The 27990-nt window shown below is 41.0% G+C and overlaps 1 long non-coding RNA gene across 1 annotated transcript; it reads right to left on the minus strand.

Moving 5' to 3' along the window:
- Positions 1 to 62: 62 nt before the first annotated feature.
- Positions 63 to 27990, minus strand: LOC122772056. The gene is made up of 5 exons (XR_006360732.1): positions 27725 to 27990; positions 27312 to 27358; positions 23603 to 25334; positions 21828 to 21919; positions 63 to 623 (listed from the first exon to the last, which is right to left on the minus strand). It is a non-coding gene; the product is annotated as an uncharacterized LOC122772056 (long non-coding RNA).

Below are 27990 nucleotides of genomic sequence, written 5' to 3' on the forward strand. Positions count from 1 at the left end.
AATAAAAACATCATTTTCATTTGAATTATCACTGATATTATTACGATTATTATCTTATTAGTATGATTCATTTATTTATTTAGAAAGTCCTTCCAATAATCCACAAAAAATGCCACATATATTACAGTCCCCTATTAGTGCCCACAATATTATACTCTATTGGACTTTTTAAATACATAATTAAAAACAATGAAATAAAACATTCTACAAAGGTTGCTATTACATTGCAGCCAAAGGATTCTGGTGTTTTCATCTATACAAACATATTTTTGGCAGAAAAACATTAAAAAAAAAAAAAATAGAAAAACAATGTGTTTTCAATAAGTTTATTATCTTAAGTCATTTTGCCTGCAATCCCATCTGAACCACATTAGTGCAATTTAAAGAAATTGTCCTCAGACTATTGAATTAGCTTTTACCGACAAACATTGTGTAAAAATACGTGTGCGATTTCTGCTGAAGCTGTGTGAAAATTTCGACACTCGGGCCCACTGTGACCTTGCTCCTCCAGTGGGGGCCACCAGCAGAGGAACCACCGGGATGAACTTGAAGTCCAAAGCTCTCGAGGGAAGCATTCTGACAGGCTGACTTAATGCAGAGACTGAACCGCGAGCGTTTCTTCTCTGCAAGAGAAACAGAGGGATGGGGTGAGGGCTGGTGGTGGTGGTGGTGGTGTTGCATACAAGTGTGAAAACAATGAGTGGGCTGGAGTGACATTCACTTCACACAATCGCTTGTGCAACATTAAATCAAACGCTATGTCATGAACGTATGAAGAACAGAGCTGCATGCATGGGCACAACATGTGGGTTCGTCCCTGAGGTCCAAAACTACAGCTGTAACAAAGTAAAACAAAGAAAAAATCTCTTTCCATCACACTGTTGTTTATCTCCTGTAAACTACAGCCAAACTGATCGTTAACACTAGATCACGTTTCAATCTTGTCAGGTAGTTGTAATGGGGGAAATTTAAGGACCACTTAATCTTAGATGGGTAATGGCCAATTCGGTGAGAAAACTTTAATCATGTCTACTCTTAGGTTACATTTATAATGAAAGGGCAATGTCCACACCAGGCTACTTGTGTACCATCGATCCTGGGAAAGGGAATGTTGCTTTTATGGGAAAGTGACACAATGAGTAAATATCCTTATATATATAATCCTTCAAAATGTTACAAGCACGGGGGCAAACAGGGCACAAGGTATTTTAGAAAGCGGAGTAAAATAAATACATATTGATTTTCTTTTTCTTTTTATGTGTTGTGTTAACATTTATTTTGAAAGCCACATGTTGTCTGGATTTCAACAAAAATACCTTTGACCTCGCTGTGCCGCTGAAGTGACTTTTTATATATTATGCATTCAGTACCTGCAGGGCACAGTGACTCTTTTATCCCACTGTACTTCAGGTGAACCTTTACAGAGGAAGTTGCGTCTTTTACGGTGTTACACCACAGAAGCGGCGTATGCATCAGAGTGTTTCTGGCTCTGTGTGTGTGTGTGTGTGTGTGTGCAGACCTCAGGCTTACCTGGAACACACACAGAGAGCTGCAGTCAGCTCTCTGGTTCCTCTGCTGAGACAATGTCAGAGCTGTGTAAATCACAGTGCCACACCCACACATAAATCTACAGCAAAAAAAAACAACACACTAACGCCCATTAGGAGGAAAGAGGAAGGCTGGAGACGCCCCACTTGACAATGACTCGCTATAAAACACAATGAGGTTTCACCTGCACTTGCCCCCCGTCATTGACAAGACCAAAACTGTCATTAGCCGACGAAGAAGACAAACACGTGTCACTGGAAGCAAACAATCACGCAAGCGAGTGTGAGTCACCTCTACATGAGAGAACAGCATGGAAAGGTCTGAGGGAGACACTGTGGCGTTCATTAGGGTCACATACAGTGTCAGTTCAGGAGTTCAAGAATGTTTTCAGGAAGTTTTTGTGTTTTAGAGTAAGAGCTGATGTTTAATTAACCTCATGACTCACGAGTTGGGATGGAAGACAAACTTTAATTATAGCACACAGAGCAGAAAATCAAACGTGAATGACACTGATATACTGCTCCTGTCAGACAAAAAGCTGCTGAGTCAAAAAAGCCATTGTTTCCAACAGGCAGGAAATATGACATCCCGTTTGTATTGATAAGTGTCACTGTTGATGCACGGTTATCACGCAATAATTAAGTATTACTGTAGGTTGAGATTTGTTTTCAACATCTAAATCAAAGTTGAGTTTGAAAAAAATGTGAACGCAAGTTTCTTTTGTTTTTTTTTTTGAGAATCAGGAATTACATCTGCAGCAGGCTGTTCTCAGCAATAGTAGCAGCCTGAAACCACACACACACACACACACTCAGCACATGCAGTTCAAGAAATGATCCAGAGCAGAGTGGGACACAAAGCCTCCCCGGTCACAGAGAAAAATAAAAAATAAAAGAGAGGGATGGTGAAAAGGGAGGGGAGGGCTCTGCCTCCCAACTGAAGCTATCCCCACATCACAAGGTGTTCCTGCCACTTTAAGAAATGAAGCAATATCATTAATGGAGGCCTCTGAGGGCTGACATCCTGCTCCAATTCACCAGTCCCCGTCCATCACACCATTACAATGGGCCCAGTAGTATTAAAATCCAATCACTCCTCTGGCTAGTTTGATTAAGGAGGGCAACCATACAAAGAAGGGGCTGTGACCCATTGTTGCCTCTGCCAGTGAATCCCCAGAGGCTCCTGGACCCAGACGAGGTCTGGTCTCTGCCGGAACATTCAAAGTGTTTCAAAGTTATGTCATTTCTGCATCCATGTGAACTATGAGTTAAAGATTATATGAAATTATAGGCATTTTGTAATTTTATCTACTGCTCATTATTGAAGTATATATATATGTATATTCTGTAACTTTATCTACTGGTCATTATATATATATATACATCTCTCATTCAATTTTGCACAATCATTAGTGGTGCCAAGAACATGAAGTGCAATGTTTTCTTTAATGATCACTTAACTTTTCCGCTTAGAAATAGGTTGACAATTGTGGTTTTGAGTTAAACGCGCAATATAACATTTCTGCCACTAGGGGTCTCTCATTCAAAACCATATCAAAACATTGTTTGACGACGCTGGGAAGCAGTTTTTCGGGGGGAAAGCTGTGGCAGCAGATCGCTTAGCAAACGGCAACAAGTAGTTGCGATCCATTAGTGACGTGTTCATACGATGCAATGACAAGTAAACGATAACACACGAGCAAACAAAACATTTCCCTCCTTACTTTGATATTGATAAAAGGGATGACATCAATATTATTTTATCATTTGCAATTTTCCCTGTACAGTCACTCAACCCACATTAGCCCAGATGTTTCCACGCTCCTGCTCCTTTGCTTTCGACACACATGTACAGACACAGGTCCCAAAGAAAGAAGACAACAAGAAACACTCACAATTGTTTACCTTTAGTTCTCTTGTACTTTGCTCAAATGCTGTCAATCACACGTGATTCTAAATTGATCCAAACATCTTAATTTTAATTTCTTCTGACCATCTTTTTAAATTTGAGGCTCAAACTGTGGCCCCACTGAGGGGGTCATATTGGTCAGACAGTGTCTGGGAAACGAGGCAGCATCACAGGTAGAGGCCCCGGCGAGCTGAGCCTAAATCAAATTAAAACCAGAAGGCCCGGGTGAGCCTCTTCACCCACAGTGACATAAATTACTGGGATTTACAAGATTTTTAAAACACTTTTAACAATACTCCCCTTTTAATGTGCTCTCTGTTTAATAATGCACTTTAGGCTTTAAGAGAACGATAAACAAACCAATAATTCACTTTTTTTTATCATCTGAGGGTGAAGCCCTTCAGGACCACGTTCTACAGCAGCGTTCAAAGGAGCCTTGGACGGATCAAATGAAGGGCTGTCACAAGATGTTTTGGACAACGGTCAAGATGTAACTGATGATCTCTTTGGTCTCTTGAGGATAAAAGTAAAGCCAGATTCATCGTCCAAAGAAATGGGCATCATTTAAAAAGTAAGTAATAAATATTAAGATTTTGAAACAAAGGTTATTGGTCGTGGGACGGGGCGGACAGAGTCTTGGGTCATGAGGACAGCACACTGGTTTTTCCAACATAAAAAAGGTTTAAGCTAAGGTTCTAAAAGAGTTATGTTATATATAAATAATGAATTATATAAAAATGGGAGCAAAGGATTGCCCACTATAAAGGACAGAATGATTTTTCTTGGCTAACAGATATGCTCCTTGTGCACCCGTTTGCGTGTTTGTCAGTAAAGACTGTCGGAGTGCAATCTGGGAAAGCTCACAGTAGCATTTGGCTGAGGGTTGAGTGTGTGAAGCTTCACAGGAAAAGTCAATGATTCTCCCGGCTGCCAAGACATATAAAGATGACTCGGCAAGAGAGGGCTGTCATAAATCTTAAAACAATGAAATTCAACGATTATTAATCTTTCGGGAGGCAAAGAACTTTATAATGTGAAAAAGCTGCAAAACGGTAACAAATATCTTCCTATAGACGCCGAGGAACCACTACCTTAAATGTAACACACATGGAGACACTTATCAAAACTGACACACGGGAACACTCTATACGTTTGCCCACACGCTCTCCCTCACATGCACTGACACAAACCCCAGCCCCACTACCAGCCGCCACAAATCACTGGGCCATCTCATATAATCCTCCACCAGCCAGTGCCACAACATTTACCATCCAAACAAACTGCCCTTCGTCAAGTGCTCGCTTCAGGAAAAGACACAAGGCTTAAGGCGGAGAGGTGGGCAGGGCCGCGGCGCTGTAGCAGCCACAAAAAGGATGATGATGATGCCGCTGTGGCTGCTCTCAACCTGTCAGCCTGCATTAAACTGTGGCCTGCAACGTTTGAGAAAGAGATTTCGGGGATAGCAGAGGCACTGAGAGCCACTCAGTAAGACAAATGAGCATCTTTGGTTTCGGCCGTGTTGTTTTCCTTTTTCATCTTTTTACTCCATATGTGCATTGGAGCTGAGTATAAACCCATGCAGTTGTTTAAAGTGAGTACAGCTGAATTTTACAAACAACTTCCTTTTCAGAGTAGATCAAATTATATCATATTCTTTTTTGTGTGTGATGAACTGATAAACCATAGTTTCCTTACTTGGAATAACTTGGAATATCAAAAACAATTCATTTCGATTTTAACAATGTATAATCCAGTCAATTTTTAATTGACTTTTTTTCCAAATATAAAGATACATATGACTGGAGAGTAATGACATGTAACCTCTGCAAAGGACAACTTAATTAAACAACATATCAGTGGAAAGAAGTGACACGTGATTGCACTAAGTGGCTTCAGTTCCTTGTCGAGACACCTTGAATGTCCGTCATGGAGATTTTAAACGCGTTAAGCACTGGACACACTGACAAACATCAGACACACACACACACACACACACACACATACACCAGATCTCCATCACAAGCCGGAAGTGAGCACGGCCATGTCCCTGATAAGAGCGACGGCTCAGCTGTATCTGGGAGATCTGAGAGATGCCGAGGCTCTCGTATAAAGGAAGCTAGACTTGAGCTGCTGTTGGGACTTATCTTTACAGTTTCCTATACCTCCTACTGACAGATCCTAAGACTGTGTAAATTCCTCTGGCCCTTAAAATGACTGTGCGCAGACAATGAGACGACACTTTGTGTACCGATGTGTACTATAACTACAACAACAGAGGAACAGAGGAGATTTTACAAGGTATGTGGGAGACAAAGACAAACACAAGTTTCTCATGTTGCAAATTGTGTTTGAAAATGGACATTCTCAAGTAAACCAATAAAGCTTGGCCTCTCTACGTTAACTGGTTCTACGGTTCAAATTCAACAGAAAACCTTGTAATTGTTGCGTCTATTAACCGTTTTATTTTAATTCCAGTTAACGCGCTCGATAACAGGTGACACATTTGACTTTAAGGACGACTCATTTTAAGAGGTTGTCTGTGCTTGACAGCATTTCTGGAAACTGATACAACATGTGAGGAATGCCAGCGGTGGAAATGAATCTCGATGTTATTTTAGAAATGACGATGTATAAGTCACCCCTGAGATGGCTTTTGTACAATTGGCAAGAGTTATTTATATCTGAAGAACAGGGGACATTTATCATGCAGGGATAGTGGTTCCCCTTCAAAGTCCTCCTTTTTTATGACCTGCATTATTTCTTGTGCACACACATAAACAAAGCCAGGGCTGCCGGCACTGAATCAGCAGACTGTGTCACCGTGTGGCCCCTGGGTCAGGCCAGCTTTCTTGTGCCGCCAGTGCTTACATTAGCATGTGAAAGGCTAAAGCTGTTCCAAATATTCCCCTTCAAACATTTATCCTGCCTGATCCCCACATTCAAAGAAGCGGGATGGATTTAGGGTACAACGATGGGATTTGAACTGCTAATACTGTTCTGTCAAGATACGTCAATTAACACGATCGAGAAATACAGAATATATACTACACAATTCGTTTGGTTGCGTTTTTTCTTTCTCAGAGTTTGGTGTAACTATTCACATGGTATATATGTGACATCGTGGACTGTATGTTTGCATTTCAGTCATTTTCACATGGAAAAACTTCAAGGAGCAGGAAGCATTTAGGGTGCAATAAGAGGATTTGAACTTCTTATATTGTTTTGTCAAGATACGGCAATTAACACAAATAAGAAATTCATATTTATATTGCAGAAATTAAGATTTCTTTTCAAATGCTTCCACAGAGTCTTAAAAAGAAATTTGCAAAGTGACTTTTAACTTTGGTTTGTCTACAACGTTGCACTGTGGGCCATTTAATTTCAGGATTTGTCATTTATAAATTGTTTAAACTATACAACATGTGTCTTTTCCCAAGACAGCCTTTCACGAGGAAGGTAGAGCCTGTCCGTAGAGTGTCAGGCCGGCAGGCACCAGGAGTCTGTGTTTACACTGGAAGTGCCTGGAAATGAATTTCCCCACACTAGTCTCATTTGTCTTATCTGTCTGTAACAGTGTTGTCTCAATGATGTAGGAGCACATTTCAAACATTCAACAAAATATAAGTGTTTCTCATATGCACAGCATTGCCCCATTGTGCTGTGCATGTGTGAGTGTGTGTGTGTGTGTCTGTGTGAGAGAAGTGAAGGGACTGTTGAGAAATATGCAGAGGTGAAGAAACAGCATCCTGTGACTTGCAAGCATCCGAGTTCAACGGCTGCACTGCTGCACATTTTTTAAATTAGCAGAGTGCGTCCGTGAGGGGGGGCGGCGTACATGGTGGAACATATAAATATTCAAAAGATACATGTGGTATTCCCAGTCTGCCCATTCTGTTAACTTTTCCTCACTGAGCTGAATCATCTATCATTCACCCTAATTTAATCATCAGCCACTCTCATTCAATTATCCAATATAATATGCAAATGATGTCAAATAATGGCCAGCTCATGCTAATTACGTACATCAGAATAATTAAATTGGACAGAGGTGGTGGAGGGGAGCTGAACTATCATAAAATGTGAAGCAGATTCTTTAAGCCTGCAAAATATTTTATTAGAATCTGTAATCTGCCTGTAAATTGCTGAATGTGGCCATGCACAGGAGGGACATTACTCTTATTGGAAAGTGCTCCCTGAAGACTTGCTCGGGGGAAACACAGAGGGACGTGGATCATATCAATTTCTAAAATAGGATTTCCATTTATTATGGCAATGATCTTGGACTGTGAGCGTGAACAAATCATAAAACTGTTAATATACTTAAGAAAGTGACTGAGAAAGGCAACTGGTCACATTTCTTTTTTTTTTCCCTTGCATAAATGTTTGCAGCGTGACAAAAAGGCAACATCTCGTCCACAGTCACAACTTGGCTCTGTTCCTCGGTTCAGGACAAGGTTGATTCCAAACTCTGATGTATAGTCTGAACTCCATTTAAACCAGATTTTCACTGTGCAATAAGCAGAACTAAATGATGTAAATTGTATCTGCCGTGCCAAAGCGGTGGAGCATGCCCGGCAGCCAGTTAGACACAGAGAAACATCAACCTTAATCCTCTCCTCTGCTACTGCATGCATGCAGGCACCGCTGACTCCCCACAACAGACCAGCCATGTCCAGCAGCACCACACAAAAACCGTCTGCCATGGGACACACAGTGGCTCATTCTGAGGGCCGTGCAGACAGCAGGCAGCAAGATCCTGGATGAGGTGCTGAGGTCACTGAAATATTTACAGAGGTGTGTTTTGTTGCTTTTGTGATTGAGTGGCGGGGGCTTGTTCTGACAGTGTATCTGGCGTTGATGGCACAAATGTAACTGGTGGTGTCACACACTGTGTTGTGTTGTATCGTGAAGAAGAAATGAGGGCAAAAAGCTTCAGGCAGACACAAGTGGAGCCCCTAAACAAAAAGTTCAACATGTCCGGCAGAACAGTGGACAGGGGGGAACATTTTTCTAAATTACACACATAAACTCATGTGATTGTTACACAAAGGAAGTCATTAATATTGGAAAACAACAACGGACAAAACCGAAAAAAAAAAACCTAGGTTTCAAACTGTGCATGTATGTGTTTACATTGGAGGGAAGAAAAGTGCTGCAATGTTTGAGGTTTGAAGAATTTTGATAAGAACGCTCGTACAATCCATCACCTTCTGTGCGGCAGGCATCGACAGCTCTGTGACACCACGGTGGATCCTGCCTGTGCCAGACAGTATTTGTTAAACATGTCAGTGTGACAGAACAGCAGGAGGTCAGGAGCACAATAGATTAAAGTGGAAGTGAGTTTGAGTGAGAATGTAGAGACATGGAAACTGACACGCGGCACAACACACACAACAGTGAAAGCGAGCCTTGTTATCTCTTCCTTTTCTAATATATTTACACTCAGTGTGCACACAAGGGAAAGAACGCTGTTGACGTTGTGAAATGTTTATAATATTTATCTGACATTTCAGTGCATTATAAACACATTCGCTGTCAATCCGGCCACCTGTTTCTCACACTGTGTCATGTTTGCTATGGTTGCTTCTTGTTCCTCTCAATGAGCAGATCTTTTGAATTAATGTCTTTCTTGGAGAAACAATCCAACAAAAACAGAATGAGAAACTTGTCTGTTTCGACTGAAACTCAAAGAACTTACCCAGACAAACTCTAAGAAATATAAATGTAATCTGCATTCATCAATAGTTGGCTGCTTTATCACATTTTATGTTTTTTAGTTTTTACAAACTCCTGCTAATTAAACCCATTCAATAAACAAGGCTACCAATTCACTAGAACATCTATTCTAACATCACTACCTGCTCACTGAACCGCTGGTTTTAAAACCAGTTGTGATGTGACATAATCATGTTGAGTGACATGTTTAACCTCAGAGTTAAGGTGAACAGAACAGCAGGTTCATATGAAAACACCCCTCCAGTGTCAGACTCTTCACATACATCTTCCTGCAGGTCAGGGTCAAATATCCAGCAACAAAAAGCAAAACACACTCCTGAGTGGAGGAGGACGTTAAATAATGTGGCTTAAATCCAACCTGCTGATGCTTGGCAGAAAATCAGTGCAGTGGACTGCAAAGCAGAGGCTGGTAGAAAAGAGACAGTTTGCTGTTCGGCTCTGGGATATAAAGCATGTGGATATAGTGACTGAGCAAACGCGGGGCTGGATAGTGTTTCCTGTAGGTGCTTTTGTTGAGTTGTTTTCCTGCAGGATTCATCTTATTCTTTGTGAGCACTCACTCATTGTCTACCACTTCATCCTCCACATGAGGCAGCACGAAAGGTGGCGGGGTGGTGGGGTGGTGGGGACACCTAGACAAGTTGATAGTCCATCGCAGGACAAACAACCACTGAATCTTACTCTCACACACACAATTTAGAGATGTCCAATTAATGCAAGCCTCACACACACCCACACAGGGAAAAACATATAAACACAACTAACTGGGATTTGAACTGTGACCTCCTTGCTGTGAGGCAACAATGCAAGCCACTGTTCCACCATGTGTACCAATTTGAGTGCATTTAGCTGGAAATACAGCGGAGAGCAAACAGAGGAAAGAAAAAAGGGCTTTGATTTATGTACATTACAAACACAGTCTTTTCTCACAAAGACAAATTATTCCCTTCTGATACGTCATAAATGTTTTTATCCAGACAACAAACAATTTAGTCATCCATCATGAGTCAGCACACTGGTATCTATCACCTTATTTAATGTTCAACCCCGCCGTACCTGGTTAGACGTGTTTAGCTTTGTCATCATGATGAAACTCGGAGTCATGATTTTGGCATCATTACTCACAAGGCCTGTTTTTATTTGAAGGAGAAGAAGAAAAATGTAACTGTCTCTGCTGAATTAAAACTGAATCATCAACTGCACTGGACTGAACTGCTTTGTACCAGAGGGCCATAAGATGACGATTATAGCATTTTGTTATTTCTTTAAAAAGCTTAAGGAAAAAGCTAAAGGACAACAAAGACTAAGACAAAGTCAGGGTTTAAATGGGGGAAGAGCAGCACGTTTGCTAAATTTAGCTGTTTCACAAACAACACTATCTCTTTCCACAGGCTTGTCTGACTCCATGATGGAGGAGCCGGGGATCAAAGATCACTCTGTCTTATTCTCGCGGAGGAAACTTCCTTTCCTAATGACAGTTTAAATGTGCAACGGGAACGCTGGTCATATCGGGTGTTACTGTAAGCTGATTAAATGATCATGATGCATGGTGGTGAGAATATGATGAATTAGATGCTCCGTACAGTAGGGCTGAACAAGTCATCATTTCTCAGATCAAAAGGGCAATTTGAGACTATTGCAAAAGCTACTGTTTCATTGTTATATAATATTGTCGACTGTGTTCAACGCTAATTTTCAAAATGACACAACTAAAGTCTTATCTTTAAATTTCCATCCTTTTTAACAGCATTAACATCTAGTCGATTATATCATGATGGTGTAAGGAGGTAATGCTCTATCATTTTAAATCTCTAACACACAAGTATTGAACCGAAGCTTGTGCTGTTGATAAAAGAGGTGATTTTCAAAAGGGTCACATGGCAGAACGGTGGCTAGCACTGTTGCCTCACAGCGAGAAGGTGTGGGTGGGTTTTGTTTGGTTTCCTCCCACAGTGCAAAAACATGCAGAGGTTAATTGGGAACTCTAAATTTACAGTAGGAGTGAATGGTGGTTTGTCCCTACTGTGATTGGCTCCAGCTCCCTGTGACCCTCGTGTGGAGGATAAGGTGATGAAGTGTATTTGTCAATAATCTTTTTGTTGCTTACATGTTGTATTTTATACATTATATCTAGAGCCACTATCTGTATTACGTTGTAGAGTCAACTACGGTATAATCTGTGTCACTAGTTCATTGCCTGTATGGATTTATCAGTTCCTGGAGGTTCCTAAATGTTCCTTCATCCATGAGTCCACTTCTCCACTTCTGCAAACCCATGTAATTGATGATTTCTGCAACATACCAAAATGACTGGCAGCCTGTCAGCTGAACAAATTTAAAAAAAAGAAAAAGATCCTGAAAAGAAGCCTTTATTCACAGATGAAAGCAAGTGAAGCCACATGCTGGAAAGCGGATGGTTTAACACAATTATCTCTAATAAACTCATTACGTAAATTGCCTTAGATCTCCAGTTCAACTTAATAAATGTTAAAGTTGTTCACAGCAGGTAAGCAAACAAACACACAAACTCTCTGATCTCTCAGAGCACTGCAACTTAAATCTCTGTCAGGACTAATAATGAGTCAGCAAACATTTTCTTTACAAATTTGTACCACTTTCTGCTCTAAATGGGTGAGCCGCACTTCCTGTGATAAATACCATGAGCAGGTATCTCTTACTCAGTGGCATGCTTAGCACAGGATGGAGACCTGTATGCCATTACCTCCACAGTGTGAGGGCCTGATTGTGTGTGAGGTTCCCTGGTCACTCTTAATGCTGCACTCAGATACCTGAGCATGGAGGATGGACACTGTAAATCTGCCAACATTGATCTATGGTGCTCCTGTTCTCTAATCCAAAAGAGGAGAGAGGGCTAACTTCCACTTTCTGCCTCTAAAATCAATTCAACTTGGACAACACAGGCTCTGGGCTGTCAGATGACACTAAAGAGACACAGTTAGGTCTCCTAGAGGCTACAGGTTACTTCTGGACATACTCACCTGAGACAGCACAAAAGCCAAATATGCCTCTGTGCAAAAGCATGGATGCACACCAGAGGAAGACGACTAAGTCTGGATTAAATGTAGAATTAAGTGTCAAGTCAAGTCACTTTTATTTATATACCCCAACATCACAATGTCGAAATTTACAAAGAATAGAGGCATATCATTCAGAAAAATGTACACAATAGGAAAAAACCCCAGAAACAAATAGAAGAGAGGTAATTAGTCGTGAGTTAGACTGTTTCTCCTCTCCCGTCTTCCATCCTACTATTACTGAACACAGCGGAAAAAATTTAACTTTCTCATATTATCCACAACTACACGCTACATTTACTTGCTACTGTGCAAACTGCAATTATGGTGCGACTGTGGAATGAGTGAAGAAAAAAGCGACAGGTTTCTCACACATATTCAGTGACAGGCATGCAGCCGATCAAACAGCTGGCTATCATTAGAGCACGGCAGCTGGGCTCGACATGACCACACTTATAGCGAGAGCTGACACTAACACAGACAGGAGTCAGTCACATAGATGTGAGACATGTTCGGTTTGGTGCAGTTTCCGTAGAGGCTGCCGGGACCATTCAGAAAAGTAAACACTGACATGAACCGTGGTGATTCATCAATGATACAGTGATATAAACACACAGCACACTATGTGATACAGTGATTAGTGGCCTTTAAAGATTGTGCCACAGCAGTGTTGAGTATAAAAACATTTATAACAAACACTTACTGTATTTCATTAACAGGATTACCCTTCTTTTTCTGAAAACTGTTAACCTAATTTCATTCACTGCTATTAAAAACTATTAACTTCTATTCATTTTAGTTTCAACAAACGTTCAATTCTGTTTTAAGAAACACATAAAGCACTTCATGTGAACTGAGGGCAAATTCACAAAAACATCTTAATTTTATACTAATGTTGGACTTTTTTTTCAAAGTGAAAACTGAACAAAGACTTTCAAAGACAGTTAATTTAGAAATGTCAAATAACAATGCAAAAAAAAAAAAATTCAGCAAAGGCATAGAGCACAACATGAGATGCCTTTTATAATTAGTTAACATTAAAGTTAGGGAGGGAGATCATTTTATGGAGCATTTTATTTTACTTTTTTGCTTGAAATCCTCTTTACACCCCAATTGTAACAAATTATTGCCACAACAGCTTTGCGACAAAAATGAAAAATGTCAGTCACCTGTAGGACGGACTGGCCTGTAAAAACACCATCCAATCATATTAAACACCCCAAATAAATTCAATAGATCGTGATGCATCAATCAAACTGCCATCTGTCCTCCCTCCCCCTATGCGTGTTCTCCTCTTCGTGCACTAATTCATGCCAGAGCTCATGCTAGCTTGATAAAAAATCAACAAGACAGTTGCAGCGTTATGGCAGAAAAGGTGCCAACAACAGGTGTTGGTCTCAAACAAAAGGCAGTTTTTGGGAAAGCTACTGACAAGAAAAAGTCTGTTACAGAACGATCCCAGACATGAACATCGGTGCTAAAAACTTTGAGCTCTTTGTGATTTTTTCAGAGTATTTGTTGTTTTTCATCATCACGTTGTCATTTGAATAATTATCCAAAAAGGTCGCTGCAAACTACCAAAAGTTATTATGGTGTCCATCCATGTAAAAACCAACGTTTTTCATGAATAAGCACTGAGTGTTCCTGTGCTCTGGAGGTGTGGCTTTGGAGGGAAGCCCAAAGAAAGGGGCTCGGATTGATGACTTTTGAATTGATTGACTTTTGAATTGATGGGTTAGGGGTTTGACTTTACTACTGTGCAGTGCAGCAAAGCAGTTCCCATTTACCTGGGGCCCCCAAAGTTTAAGATAATGCCCCTGTTTAACTTGTGAGAATATATAAACATTCTCTAATTAAGAACATTTTTGAATCCATCCAAATTATCAATACATGAAATGACAGTAGATTATTGTGATATTACAAATTTGTCTGCATTGACAGGTCTGTAGAACGGTCCGCCTCCACCCACTGCTCTACAAATAACTGGTAATTGACCCATTACTCTGTCGCCAGGTTTGCTTCAGTAGCGCAGCTCGCTGAGCCTTGGGTGGAGCTGGTGGAAGGATCCGTCTCACCTTGTCTGAGTGGCTCAGGTATGTCTACCCTGGAGGGACTGCAGCCCACTTCTCTTGGAGGGACATCCTGCAGAGAGCTGTCCATCACCAGACCTCCCACTGTGTCAAAGTCCTTCCAGTCCGCTTTGGAGCCGGAGCAGCATACGGCGATCCCCGCTAAGAGCATTTTAAAGAGCCTTTCTTCTGCGCTCCCCTTCTCCAAGACAATCCCACTCCTCTTTCACATCTTTGTTAGAGCTGTCAGTCACTGCACGCTTTATATATACCAGCAATTATGATTTCAAACTGCTAACAGCCTCCATACTCAGTGTGTCACATGTCACTTGGACTTAAGCTTGTTGTTGTGACATTCTTTGCTTAAATGGCTTCACTAAGGCATCTTTTGTTGGTCTGTCAGTCTTAGACCTTGTACTCAACAGTCCAGGCTGAATTTACCTGAAGCCACACTAGACTGTAAAGACTACAGGACTTTTACACTCACCGGCAGATATTCAATGTGAATAAAAAACAACTACATATGCAATAATATTAGTATTAATTACTGTGGTTCAAATGTATAAAAATATCTAACCCTAACACTTTTCATTGACTTAAACACATGTGTATAAAAATAAATATCTCTATAGTTTCCTCTTTACTTTTACTTTGAACAGAGAGAAGCTTCCTGCTTGATACTGGAATCCTCTTTTCAATAAAGATTAACAGATATATCAACAGCTGTTGCCTTCAGTGACACGATTTGAATACAATATAAAGTCTAGAAGAAAATGTCCATCCATCTTTCTCATGACTTACTGGGATGGGTCACGACTCACATCAGCTCTGGCTGAGTCACTCAGTATCGAGTCAGGCAGTCGGACAGCTTGCCGAGTCTGAGTGTACATGCGGAGGAGAGAATCGATTTATCGGCCGTCTATGTCTGACTCCACCTTCGTAGGTGGCGCGGTATCTCTTTATTAGCTAGTGCTTATTGAATCAGTTTCCTGTTGACCTTTACGTCACAGAAAAACAAACAGTGAACGGCAAGATGGACGGTGAGTTGCTGTACATGTTAATCATGATACAAACTAGATCGAGCATTTCTCTTGTGGTCCGAAGAAAGGCGCTGCTGCTGTATGATCTGGGAGAGCATCTGGGTCAGAGGCTGTTTACATGCGGGAGTAATCGGACTATGTTAGTCCAGCTAAGACTAGCTCGATTTTAGTCGGACTAATGTGTTTACATGATATTAAATAAATAATTGCCTAAGTCTGACTAAAAGTGGACTTTCAACATGCACGTAAACAACCTGACTGTGTGTTTATTTTTTATTGCGCTTTTGAACACTAAAAACAAAAACCTATCAGAAATCATGACACTCACTCATCCACTCAATCAGGAACAATATGACCTTTGAATACGTGTTTGACGCTTCAGCCTTGGCAGGTGAATTACTAAAGGCACCACTGTGTGGTTTGTTTAGATAAAAAACACAGAAGATATTAATAGAAATGCGACGGATGATTTAATAACTAAAACAGCCGCTTCACAGCAGAGCACCGAGAGATTTAAAGCAAACAGTAAAATTTTAGAACTATAATAGCTGCATTTTTGAGTCGCCTAATGACGGGTGATCGTCATTTACATCAGAAGTCTATGTCCCTGCAAGGACCCAGTGAAAGGTGGGCTCAATTAAAAGTCCTTCATAAATATTAAACACTATCTATGAGCAAGTTATTCATAAGAATGACGTATCCACTTGTAAGCATGGACTATCAACATGGACACATCCTCTGTAAATGCCGCTCAGTCCTTGCTCTGCTGTAATTCCAGAGCCGGCCATGTTTCAATGGGCAAAAGGCCAGCGCAGCACTTCGCCATGCTAGCTAACAGAGAGGAAGCAGTACTAATGTTTGGCTCCTGCTCCGATGGTAAGTGATCAGTTTCAACAGAACAGGGAGAACTGAGCTGATTCATCTGTCAGCAGAAGGAAGCAGGTCTGTTGAATGACATAGAATGTTTGCAGGGGAAAAACAATAACGATTGCCATAATAACCCCCAATGAAGTAACCAGACTTTACGTTTTCTTTTTTAAATGTAATATCTAAAGCATTTTGTACCTTCTCAGATTTGATTAGCCTCAGAGAGAATCCCACAGCATTGTAGCATGAATAATAGTACACATCTCTGTATTATTCATCAGCTCGGGAGTGAAGTTGGTCACTTGAAGTCACTGTGACGGATGCTTTCTGGTCGGGTGCCAAATGCAGGCAAGTGAGAAGTCTCGGAAGTGTTTGCACAGGGTGTGAAGGAGCCATGCAGGTCATGTTAGTCCTGTTCAGATAACCATGGCTAAACACTGGGGCTAAAGCTTGACAATGAGAAACCACCAGTGTCTCAGCAGGACCACATTGTGGTGTGATTGAGGAAGGTTTGGCGGACAGAGAGAGAGACACATTTTAGGGTTAAAAAGGCTGCAAGGTGGAGTAAGTGAGGTGCACATGATTATTTTAACAAAACTAAATGTGAGGAAACTATTCAGATAACTGTTTTAATTCAATTTGTTTAAATTGTAGGCAAAACATACGTAAAGAGATGTGAGATATTTGGGTCTTTAACCATTGCTAATGTTATAGTTTTGTAGAAGTTGCATTCACTTTTTACATTTGACGTACATACTGTCGGTAGCTGCCCATACAAGAAGTGAAATGGTCAAAGATGTCTGATTCAGGGTTTCCTAACATGGACCATATGTGTTGTCTGTTTGAGAATGATTCTGAAAAGTCTACTTTGTTTAGTCTGCACGGTTACATTTACATGAAAATGTGACAAATTCAACATCGCTGCTGACTTTTGATCAAGAGATAAGCTTTGGAAAAAATAACACAAATTAGAGCATTTCTACAGTCATCATTAACATCTGTTCTTAATACGTACATATGTTTCTTCACTCTTTCATTTCATGTTTTTTTTTCTCACAAAATGTTATGTAATTAAGAAATTATCTACAGTAGCAAATGTGCCAAACATTGGCACCTCTATCTATCTCAGAGAGCTATGGAGAATTCACTGGATGCTGTGCTAATTCCAGAGACCCTGTATTTAATTATTCATACCGACTACATAACTTTTCAATTAACTAATTGCCAGGCTCTGGAGATTTCTGGAAACACTGTGCTTGGCAGGTCACTGGCAGCCATAGAGGGGATTTCTTCACCTGTATCCTTAATACACAGAGACGTAAAGAGAAATGAACTGAGTTAATATTGAAGAGTACAAAATGAGCTTTTGTATTTATACACCCACAATCTCGTATAAGATTTTCACGTACAGTACAGTTGTCTATTGTGTTACTGGTGAATCATTCAGTGTGCCATTTCCGTTTCACAATGTCCTTTTAAAACCAGGAAAACCAGAGGATGTTATTCAAATTTTCAATTTGCAACTTAAACAACTCAACAGAGAGACCAACACATCCTATTTATGAAAATGGCCGCTTGTCACAGCAGAACCCGGTCAGTCAAGGATACTCAGTGTTTGAACACTATACAAAAATCTACATTCCAGTAGGTTTATAGAGAAAAATCAAACCATATACCCGTTTTTGGTTAACCCCCAATTCATTTTCCTGCTATGAATTGAGTCATGAAAGCAGCAGTTTGAGGTTGAAAGCATGCACTTGTAGAGTATCAGCAGTTGTGATAGAAGAGGAAGCAATAGACAGCCATAAGGAACCTGCTTTTCACTTGCCAAAGTCTGCCACGTTACTGACAATCTAATCTCCCTGACCTTACGACCTGTCCACTGAGATAAGAAGCAGGGACAATGAGGGAGCTCCCAAGACCAGCAAGTCCACACTGCAGCACTGAGAGCTGATGCATGCTGAGGTTGTGCATCCTGTTGCATCCCCAGACTGCACTACCATGTAGTTTCTTATGAAGTATATCATGACATTTATCTCCACATGCAATGACCTTTGTTCATTCTCTAACCATTAATGGATCCAAAACCTCACTCAAAACAGAAAGTGTACGTGCAACAGCTCAACCAGAAATGGAATTCCATGGGAGTGACTTAGATTAGTGACATTTGAAACAAGGCCGCTGTTTATTCCTTGTCATAAACATCTCAACATCCATGATAACTTTCTCCATCTGGAACTAATTCTCAAGCCGATCCTCGCTGGAATAACAGCAGACATTATACACCACATAACGTATCGACCAAAAGAAGCTGTGCATAGACTCGTGGTGTCTCCAGATCGAGCAGATTGAATACAGCTAAAGTAGGGCTGCCTCCGCCTTTAGGCAGGTAAACAATGTAATAGGAAACTGTCACAACCAATTTGAGGGACGCACTGCCAATAGCAGGAGACGAGATGACATTTCTCCTCATATATCACAACCTTCTGATGGCAATCTGTTAAGCTGGAGAGTGAGTAAAGACTAGCAGAGCATGAGAGGAGGAGGAGGAGGAGGAGGAGGAGAAGTGGAAAAGAATACAGCCAGGATGAGGAGAGATGAGGATAGAAGTGGGGAACAGGACAGAGATGACAGCAGGAGAAAGAGCAGAGCAGTCGGCAAAGGTAAAGAAAGAGGAGGTGACAGAGTGGGTGCTGTACAGTGATAAAACGAGCTCCTTTCAGCCCGCGCAGAGGAGTAAGGTGAGACTCCCACCAAACTGTGCTTTCTGGGCAGAGGCCCAAATCCGGGGCTGCCTGATTGATTTGACCAGTAAAAGGCCCATTTGTACAGCTGTGCCAGAGCTGATTCCACTCCACCAGCTCACTACAGCTCCCACTGCAGAGAAACCACATTAACCAACACGTACAGACTGAGAGCAAACATGGGTGACTGCTCCTTCCCTTCATCCACCCTGTACTTTAAGACTTAGGAAATGCTGTAACAGTATAAAATACATTTCATAGAAAAGACAGATTCTGATATTCACCTGAAGATACTTAATATCTGTTCTTATATCATGTGAAGTATATTAGTATTTACTTTTCTGTGAGATTATAACATTTGTGAATGTCCTGTTCCTTCACTCCCATACAAACATGTCTGCTTGTAATCATTGTGGTTTTTCATCCTGATCTTATACCATATCAAAGTCAATGAAATTCTTTAGACAGTGTTTCCAACAAAACAATAAATCAATGAATTCTCTACAAATCTCATTCAGATTCATATAAAATTGAGAATACATTCGGTCACAGACTGAGGGCAATATTCATTTTGTCGTCCGTTTTTGTGTAGAATGTGAGCAAATCACTTAGCCTCTTCTAGTATGATAAGTTATTTCAGGACATAAGTAAAGAAAACTTTGTAAAAGGAGGATCTGAAAATATTGCCCTTTTATTTTACTTTGCATGGGAGAATTATGAATTTTTGTGGCTCGTAGAAGAGCAGCTTCTGAGTGCCATGCTTGTGCTGTATATGAATCAAATGCTCTCTGATTAGCCATTCAAAGTGGATGGGATAAAGCGGACCCCAGGTGGGCCCCTCTGTTAAATGGCAGATTAAAGAGTGCACAACTAATTTCTTTAGCTTAATCTTATTACAGGAAAAACAGCTGTCAACTGTCACCATGTGAATACGAACAGTCTGCAAAGGGGAGCGGGAGTGCGTGTGCAGCGTGGTGCTGGGATGCACAGTGACACTGACCACACACCACTTAGTGCATATTCATCACCAGCAACATTATTTTGACACACGATTGTGTAAAACACATTTATATATAAAATACGTACGTACTGACACTTTTATTTTATTTTAAAATTAAATAGATTTTGCAATTCTATTTTCATTTCTTGTTAGTCTTGCAATCAACTGTGGTATTTTCAGTGAGTATAGTATTCATAGTACATTTTAGAAGAAGAAAAGAGCTGAATAATGTTTTTTATCTACTAAGGACTTTTTAGCAAATGGATCACAAACATGCGATCTATGACAGCAACAACCCTTTTTTTTAAGGATCCATCTGTAGCGTGTCGCAATCATCACTCGCTCACAATCACAGTCGTGCTTTACTGACATGATCTGTGCAGGTGCTCAATACCACAGGGTCTTTAGGGAACCCGTCCAGTTTAAAGCTTCATCACCTCCAAATCCCCACTACTGTAATCCTACCAGCTCTCTTTGAACACACACACACACACACACACACACACACACACACACACACACACAGACACGCATACACAATTTAATTCAAAGACCAGCTATACGGATTAAAACATGCACTTTTCCATAATTTGAGAAACGGTTGGCCACAGTCACAGTTGTCTTTTGACACCCAGCTATACGGATTAAAACATGCACACTCCTGTGTCGAGCCATCGCGGCGTTTTGATTGCTCCTCCTCTCTGCAATTGCCAGTGATTACTCCTGGCAGCAGAGCAGGCCAGAGTGAGTCTCTCTCCCTTCTCCGCTGACAAGGATTGTCAGCGGGTTTGAGGGACAATTTGGCCGCTGACAGGCCTTCCCCAGTCTCTTGTTACGGGAGGTATGCTGTGCTTGACCCACTAGTGCCAAACTATCTGAGGTTGCAGAATTCCTTTCTCCCGATTCTTTCTCTGCATTGTTCGTGTTTGTCCAAGTCTCTTACTCATCATCTCTTCCCCCTCCTCCTCACCTTTGGCAATTTTTCATGCCATCCTTCAACTCTCATTCTACATTTCTTTTTCTTTTTTTTTCCTGCTAGTGAGTTCATATCGGACAACCCGACTCTGTGGCTTTAGTGCCTGGGCTGCCTGTGTCTGCCTGCTCGCAAGGCTGCACAGGGGCAACAGACAATGGGCATATTGTTAATCTGTCCATAAGAAAGCCTTATCTTGTTGTAGACATGGTATTAAATTTCAGACCAGCCTCATGTGGCCAGGTTGGGGGGAAGTGTGTGTGTGTGTATGGGGGGGAGAGATAGAGAGAAAGAGAGAGAGAGATGTGGATAATAAGATGTGTAATCTCTTCACCTACCCTAAACAGCTTAACCTTGTCAGTGGCTGCTGGCCTAGGGGCTAACAAAGGGTTAATGTCTACTGTATGCTACACTGGCTCATGGTATAGATCATAGACACAGGTTGTTACTGTACTGTGGACAGAGCATATAATCGTCAGAATTGTTGCTTTGCTTGTTTTTGCCCTCACATCAGTTGCTAATAGTTTTTTAATAACGATAATTGTGATGCTTTGTAAAATTGCCTCAGACTTAATTGTAGATCAATGACTTTGGATGAGTGAGACTCACCAGAGAAACAAGAATGTTTTTTTAACACCACAAACCATATTTATAGTCCAGAGTCTATAAAACTTTAACTATACTGTGAAGGTTTTAAGGGTGTGGGTTTTTGGGAATTTGTCAGCTTAGTTGAGCTTTAACTCCCAATCTGAATTCCAGGACAGATGGTTTATGGGTGAGGGGAAAGAAGATTAGGGGAGTCACAAATTACATTTTCTTTTTTTGTTTTACTTCATATCATTCTTACTCCCCTGAAGATAGTTCACACTTTTGCAAAAGAAATAACAATACAAGTTGAAAAACTCACCTGATACAAAAGACAATATACGAGGAGGGAGACGGGATTAGCTGACAGTGGACTGGTCACCCTGAGTTAGAATCCCAAAAATGAAACTGGACCTTTAAGAAAGAAAAGGGGAAAAGGAGTCAGAATATTATAGTGCTTAAAGGAAAATGTGTGCACTGTTAACTAATAAATGATGTGCAATTATAATCTGTGCTAGTGAGACGAGAACAGCTATTTTTCCCTGGCAACAGTTCGCACTACAGTATATGGCTTCCTTCCTGCATATGTTCTTTCTGATTCCTCTGGTTGTATTTCTTATTTAGTCTTGTTTTGTATGCTTTTGACAATAAAAAATGACAATACAAATGACAATAAAGTGCTTGAATCTTGAATCTTCTAAGACGGCACAGTCTTGATGACAGCTGCACCACTGTGGCTCGGTGCAGTTTTACTACAACAGTCGTGGAAGGTAGTTTTGCATTGCTGTCTTTAGAAATTAGACTAGAATAGCTTAACCAGTTAGTTAGACTATAGTTTGACTGTAATGTCTCAGCTTTCTACACTATGTAATAAATTGTACATTTTTGGACCATGTGAACCAGAGTCAGACATCTGTTTACACACTGGAATCTCATAGATAATAGTTAACACAATGATTCATTATTGTTATATTTATGTTCTGTATCCGTCTACATTGTCCCGATGCAGCAAAAGCCCCCACAATGTATCCAGCAATAAATGCAAGTTAAACTGTATTTTTCAAATACTGCATGGTCTCAGGTGTGAATTGGCACTTAGTGTTGCTGTGGCTTTTTCTATCAGCGTCTCCCTGGAGACGTGGTGAGTCGTGGTCTTGTCTGCTGACAGGAGGTTGGTGGTGAGCCCAGATTGTGGGGACATTCACACACAGCTAAGTCTCACTCTATACTGCTCTGCAGCAGCACCTACTGGGGTCTACGAGAACCTACACATAACATGTAGATTTGTATGTACTGGTCAACATCTTACACAAACACCGGTGAATATAGACATGCCGTATGAACAGGTGTTTCAAACTTTTGCTGGTAGTTTGAAAAAGAATGAAGAACAGATGTGCTCTACTGTAGGTGAGACCCCCAGAGATGGACAGAAATGAAGAATGTGTGAGTGTGAGAAAGACAGAGAGACAGAGAGAGTGAGAGAGGGATAGAGAGAGAGGGAGGGAAGGAGGGGGAGAGAGAGAGGGAGAGAGAGAGAGAGAGAGAGGGTAAGAGAGGCTGCTCTTTCAGGTTGGAAGATGAGGATTATTGTAAAGAGTGGATACTTGAGCTGTATAAACCATACTTAACTTTCACATGAATAATCACTAACAGAAATTGAAACCTGAACCTATTGGAGCATTGAATAATTCCAAAGTATCCATATGCAAACAAATTAAATGTAATGTACTTACATTCTTAAAAAAAACACACTGAAAGCAGTTCATGACATGATTCCATATGTTAGACAATATATAGGCTACTGTATTCTCCTAGACAACCCTGTCTTGAACTGAAGAGCTGTGCACCTTATGCTTCTCTGTTACGATAAAATGAATAACGTAAAACAAAAAAATATCAAAGTTGCATATGGTCCACTTTGCACATATAAACATATTGCACATATAGAGCATACTGCTGTAAAAATGCAATAAGTCTAATGCATTATCCCTCAAACAGCATTATCAGAATTTGATGGGCCAAACATATTAATGGAATCATCCTCTATTTTAAGTTTGGCCAACATTTGAACATTGAGTGTATAAATATGGCACCTACTTATTTTCCTTTCTACCTCAGCACATGTGATATTCCCACACTCCGACGTCCAGTCAGCTCGGTCAGTTCAAGGGAGCAACATTACCTGAAAATGAAAAAAAAATATCCATTTCACAGTATGAATGGGTTGCATCCACAGAGATGGCGAGTGGTGCTAATGTGTTGTGTGCAAGGTTGTCTTTATTTATTAGGGACGTTTAAGGTCAATGTCTTGGAGACAGTCCATGCACATTACACGCGTGTTCCTGCAGCACGCTCAGACGCTGGTTAATCATGTGGACGAGAGCAGCTGCTTCTCCCTCTGCAGTCATCAACCCTCCTTGTACACAGAGGAAAAAAAAAAGAAGAGGTTTGCACAGTTGTTAATTGAAACCGATGCACTGATGTTACACTTGGAGCACTAGACTATATCACAGCGAAAGGAAAATGATCCAATAAGCGATGTCGTGCAGAAAAAAGCACGGTAATCCTTTGCTACGTGGTTTAAATAAAAGCAAAATCAGAATGCAACAAAGCTGTTGTATGGATTTGAATTTGAATGTTCGTGTGTCAGTCATATTTCAAGATGACAGATATTTCAAAAATAAAATAAAATTCAAATGTGTCCATGGATGAAACACCCGATATAGGTTAGAGCATAATAACATTAACAATGGGAGCTGCGGCTTAGTAAACCCATTATGTGCTGTCTGTCATCCCACTAAACATCATCTTTACATTTAAGGCAAAAATCCTCTTACTTGCATCTCAGCAGAGAATTACCAGATTAAAAGGCCCCAGAGATTCTACTGGAGAGGCCATTTCCCACCAGGTATCTCTTTCTGCCACTGTAGTCCTTTTGGTTAATGACTCGACTTCCTTAAGCATTTCTGATCAATATGCTCCGGAGGTAAACTTGCTGAAGTTACTGTGTGCTCTATAATGTCAGTGCAGCTCACACCAGCAGCAGTGAAAACAATGTGGACTGACAGGACAGAATGGGCTGATCCACAAGTATCAAACATGATACACGTCAGTCTGACCTTGGAAAAAGAGAAAACTAATCTAGGTATCAGTCTTGAGAGGTGGATTTTGCAGGAAAGTGAGGCTTGATGGGAAAAGAGAGGGGTTAAAAAAAGAGTAGGAGGGGAAAGACGGAAAGAGGGAGGAGGGGTTATATGACATAAATATAAACTCATTCTGACAAATGAAAAAACAACAACTAGAAGGTGAAATAATCCTTTCACAATAGATTTGGTAACGCAAATAAAATGATAAAACCCATCGAAGAGAGCGGGCTGCAGTGTGAATGACACGCACACAATAAAAGAGAACAATTATGATTTTAAAAAATGATGAGTGAGAGATGTTTTGGGAACAATGTGGCTTTTCTGTCCTTCCTGTGGTCCATTACTGTAAAGCCAGGCCCTGAAGGAGACAGATCCCAGTGGACCACCATGACTGTTGAGGGTTTTTACAGCTTCCTGGTCTCTGAGTCCATGTGTGAGTGAGTGTGTTTGATTTCCTTCACGTGCTCCTCACACCGACGTTATAACCAGAGCAAGTGCCAGTTTAAAATACATGACACAAGTGAGTCCTCCAAAGTTACATGTGAGTGCGCGGCGCGTGTCCTTCAGACCTCCACAACATCAGTGCTGGTGATGGGATTCCTAATGAGTGTCACAGTCCTCCAGGCTCAGACATCTCAACACCAGCGATACAGCAGGACTTGTCTCTGTGGCTCAGCCTCCACCTAGGAACACAAAACACATCTCATCGACACACACCCAGGTTTGCACAGCTATTCTTATTTGGATACTGCACTGATTTAAATTCATTTGGACAGCTTAAACAACACATTATCTCTAAACTTAACCATAACCAGCTCATGCCTAACCCTAACCTTAAGCTAACCATAGTTAAAATTGTATCCCTAACCTTAAGCTAACCATAGTTAAAATTGTATCCCTTAACTTAACCAGTTCTTCAAAAATGAGGTTCTGCCTCATTAAGTAGAGGTTTTGATGACCGAGATCAGTGTTTCTGCCAGGAAAGGTCTTCAAGAGGTGACAAATACACACACACTCTCACACACAGGCACACACACACACACACACAGGAAGAAGAGGTGCTGGGGAAGCCCCCCGGCCTTTAGAGCAAGAACAGTGCCCACTTGCTTATCTTATCCACACAGTGTCTTGACATCACTCACAGAAATGTGGAGAGAAGACTTGCAGCAGGCTGGTTCTGCAGAGCTAAAAGAAAAACCTGCCCTGATGTTTGTGACACTGTGCAGACTGTACTGTACTGCACGTCAACCTTTATTTATTTGATCTCGGTTTAAGTAGTTTCCAGTAGTTTGAATAAAAAATGAATTAGGAAAACATCAGAACACCTCAAAAGTTTTCAGATTCAGAGGAAACTTTTTTTCCCCAGCCATTAATATGTTCTTCAGTTACATAAACAGAATCTTTTTATTGTTATTGCATTTGGATTCATATAGCCACTCTAAACTGCAACCACACCCTGATCAAAGTGTTTTCTTGTTTTGCAACTCAAACCAATACTTTCTCCCTAATGCACACAAAAAACCTTACTTCATATTCCACAATCATGTAGATTATGATATTGATCGTGCCGCTCTGTAAAAGCATTATAAATATAAAGAGCATTTCTCCATTAACGGAGAGTAGGAAGCTGGCTAATGCTAATGAGCCTCAGAGTGCCCATTCCAGTCCATTAAGGGCTCTTAGCGCTGGGAAATGATTGTGTTTTCACAGGGAGAAAAACTAACACGGCCACGTGGACCCACAACTTACACACAGGGAGGTTAATGATAAATGGTACTAATGGACTTTCTGTACATTTGAGGAGAGAGAAAAAACAGGGGATTAGAAAATAGGAAAATGTATTTGTTGCTGTAAACTTGAAAGACTCATTTCATTTGAGGATCTAATTTGATTTCTGATGCATGACATGAAAGGGAAGGAGTTTTATGAAGCTCACAGGAAAGTCATACTGGTTACGTCAGGCATTTTGGAAAAATTATTAGATCCACCTTAAGTGCCCAATATCAAATACGTTGTTATTGTTGTTTTATGTGATTTTATAGAACAAAAACTATATATATATATAAGAATACAAGGGCAAAGTAACAAGCAAAGGGATAATGCATCACGCCAGAATGTTGCATGTAAATACCATGTGTGCCTTTAAATTGGCTTCGCAGCTTAAAATTGCGTCTCGTCTTTGTTATCCATAAGTCTGAACATGGCTGAGTCAGTTTTAATTTTGAAAAAAACAAAGCAAAACAATGGTGTATAGTTCACTGAAGATACTTGTAAAAAGGTCAGATTATCTGCAGCACAGGAACAGAGCAAGCAGTGTGTAATGAATGGAGTGTTTAAAGGGGGGGTCATGCTTGCACTTAATACTGAGTCTCTGCAGAGGAATGCACATGGGACTGTGTTAAAAAAAAGGGGATGGGAGTGAGTGGAGGTGGTGGCAGTGGGGTCAGAGGGAACTATACCTGTCCACTGAATCAACAGGAGACGAGGGGAGGACACAAAGAGGACCTACAACCAGGCGGACAGAGGGGAAGCTGGTGTGTTGTTGTTGTTGTTTGTGTGTGTGTGTGTGTGTGTGTGTGTGTGTGTGTGTGTGTGTGCAAGACAGAGAGGGGAGAAATAAATGGAGGAAGTGAGGAGGACGAGGGAGGGGCAGTGACTACCTGTCTGGACAATCAGCGTTCCCCTCCGACGTGAAACGTTACTCCATCTGCATTGTTCGGAGACGGACAGAACAAGACACAGTCAAGAACAGCCAGCCAAGCCGAGGGATCAAGTTATTCTCCGAAAGGTATGATTTACCCTGAAACAACCCCACCCCACCCCCGACTCCCACAATCCTCATGTACCCACATTCTCCACCTTTCTTTAAACTCTCCGTCTCTCTCTCAAGGTCCCATCCCTCCTCTGCTACCTCTAAAACTGAGGTGAAATCTGAAACAGTGATCCCTAAAACATTCCTGCTTAATCTCAAAAGCCAATGCATGAGTCCCCCCATCCACACACACACACACACACACACACATGCTCAAACTTGCCCATATAAACCACTGCATCTCTTCACACAAGCGCTCACCGGGGGTGAGAACTGAGATTGAGGAGTTGAGAAGAAGCAGGTCTGTGTGTGAGCGGCGGCAGGGAGGTCTGCTCTAATCCAGGGCATCCAGGAGGAGGACGAGGAAACCAACAGAAGAAGAACATCAGTCAGCATCCTACATGACAAGAACAAATCCATGGCATCATTTCTCTAAATGTTAATACAAGGATGAGTCAAAGACAAACAGTCAAATTGTAGGGAAATACATTGATGGAAGCACACAGATGAATTATGCACACAAAGTG

The sequence above is a fragment of the Solea senegalensis genome, linkage group LG7, assembly GCF_019176455.1.
Source record: "Solea senegalensis isolate Sse05_10M linkage group LG7, IFAPA_SoseM_1, whole genome shotgun sequence".
Taxonomy (NCBI): Eukaryota; Metazoa; Chordata; class Actinopteri; order Pleuronectiformes; family Soleidae; genus Solea; species Solea senegalensis.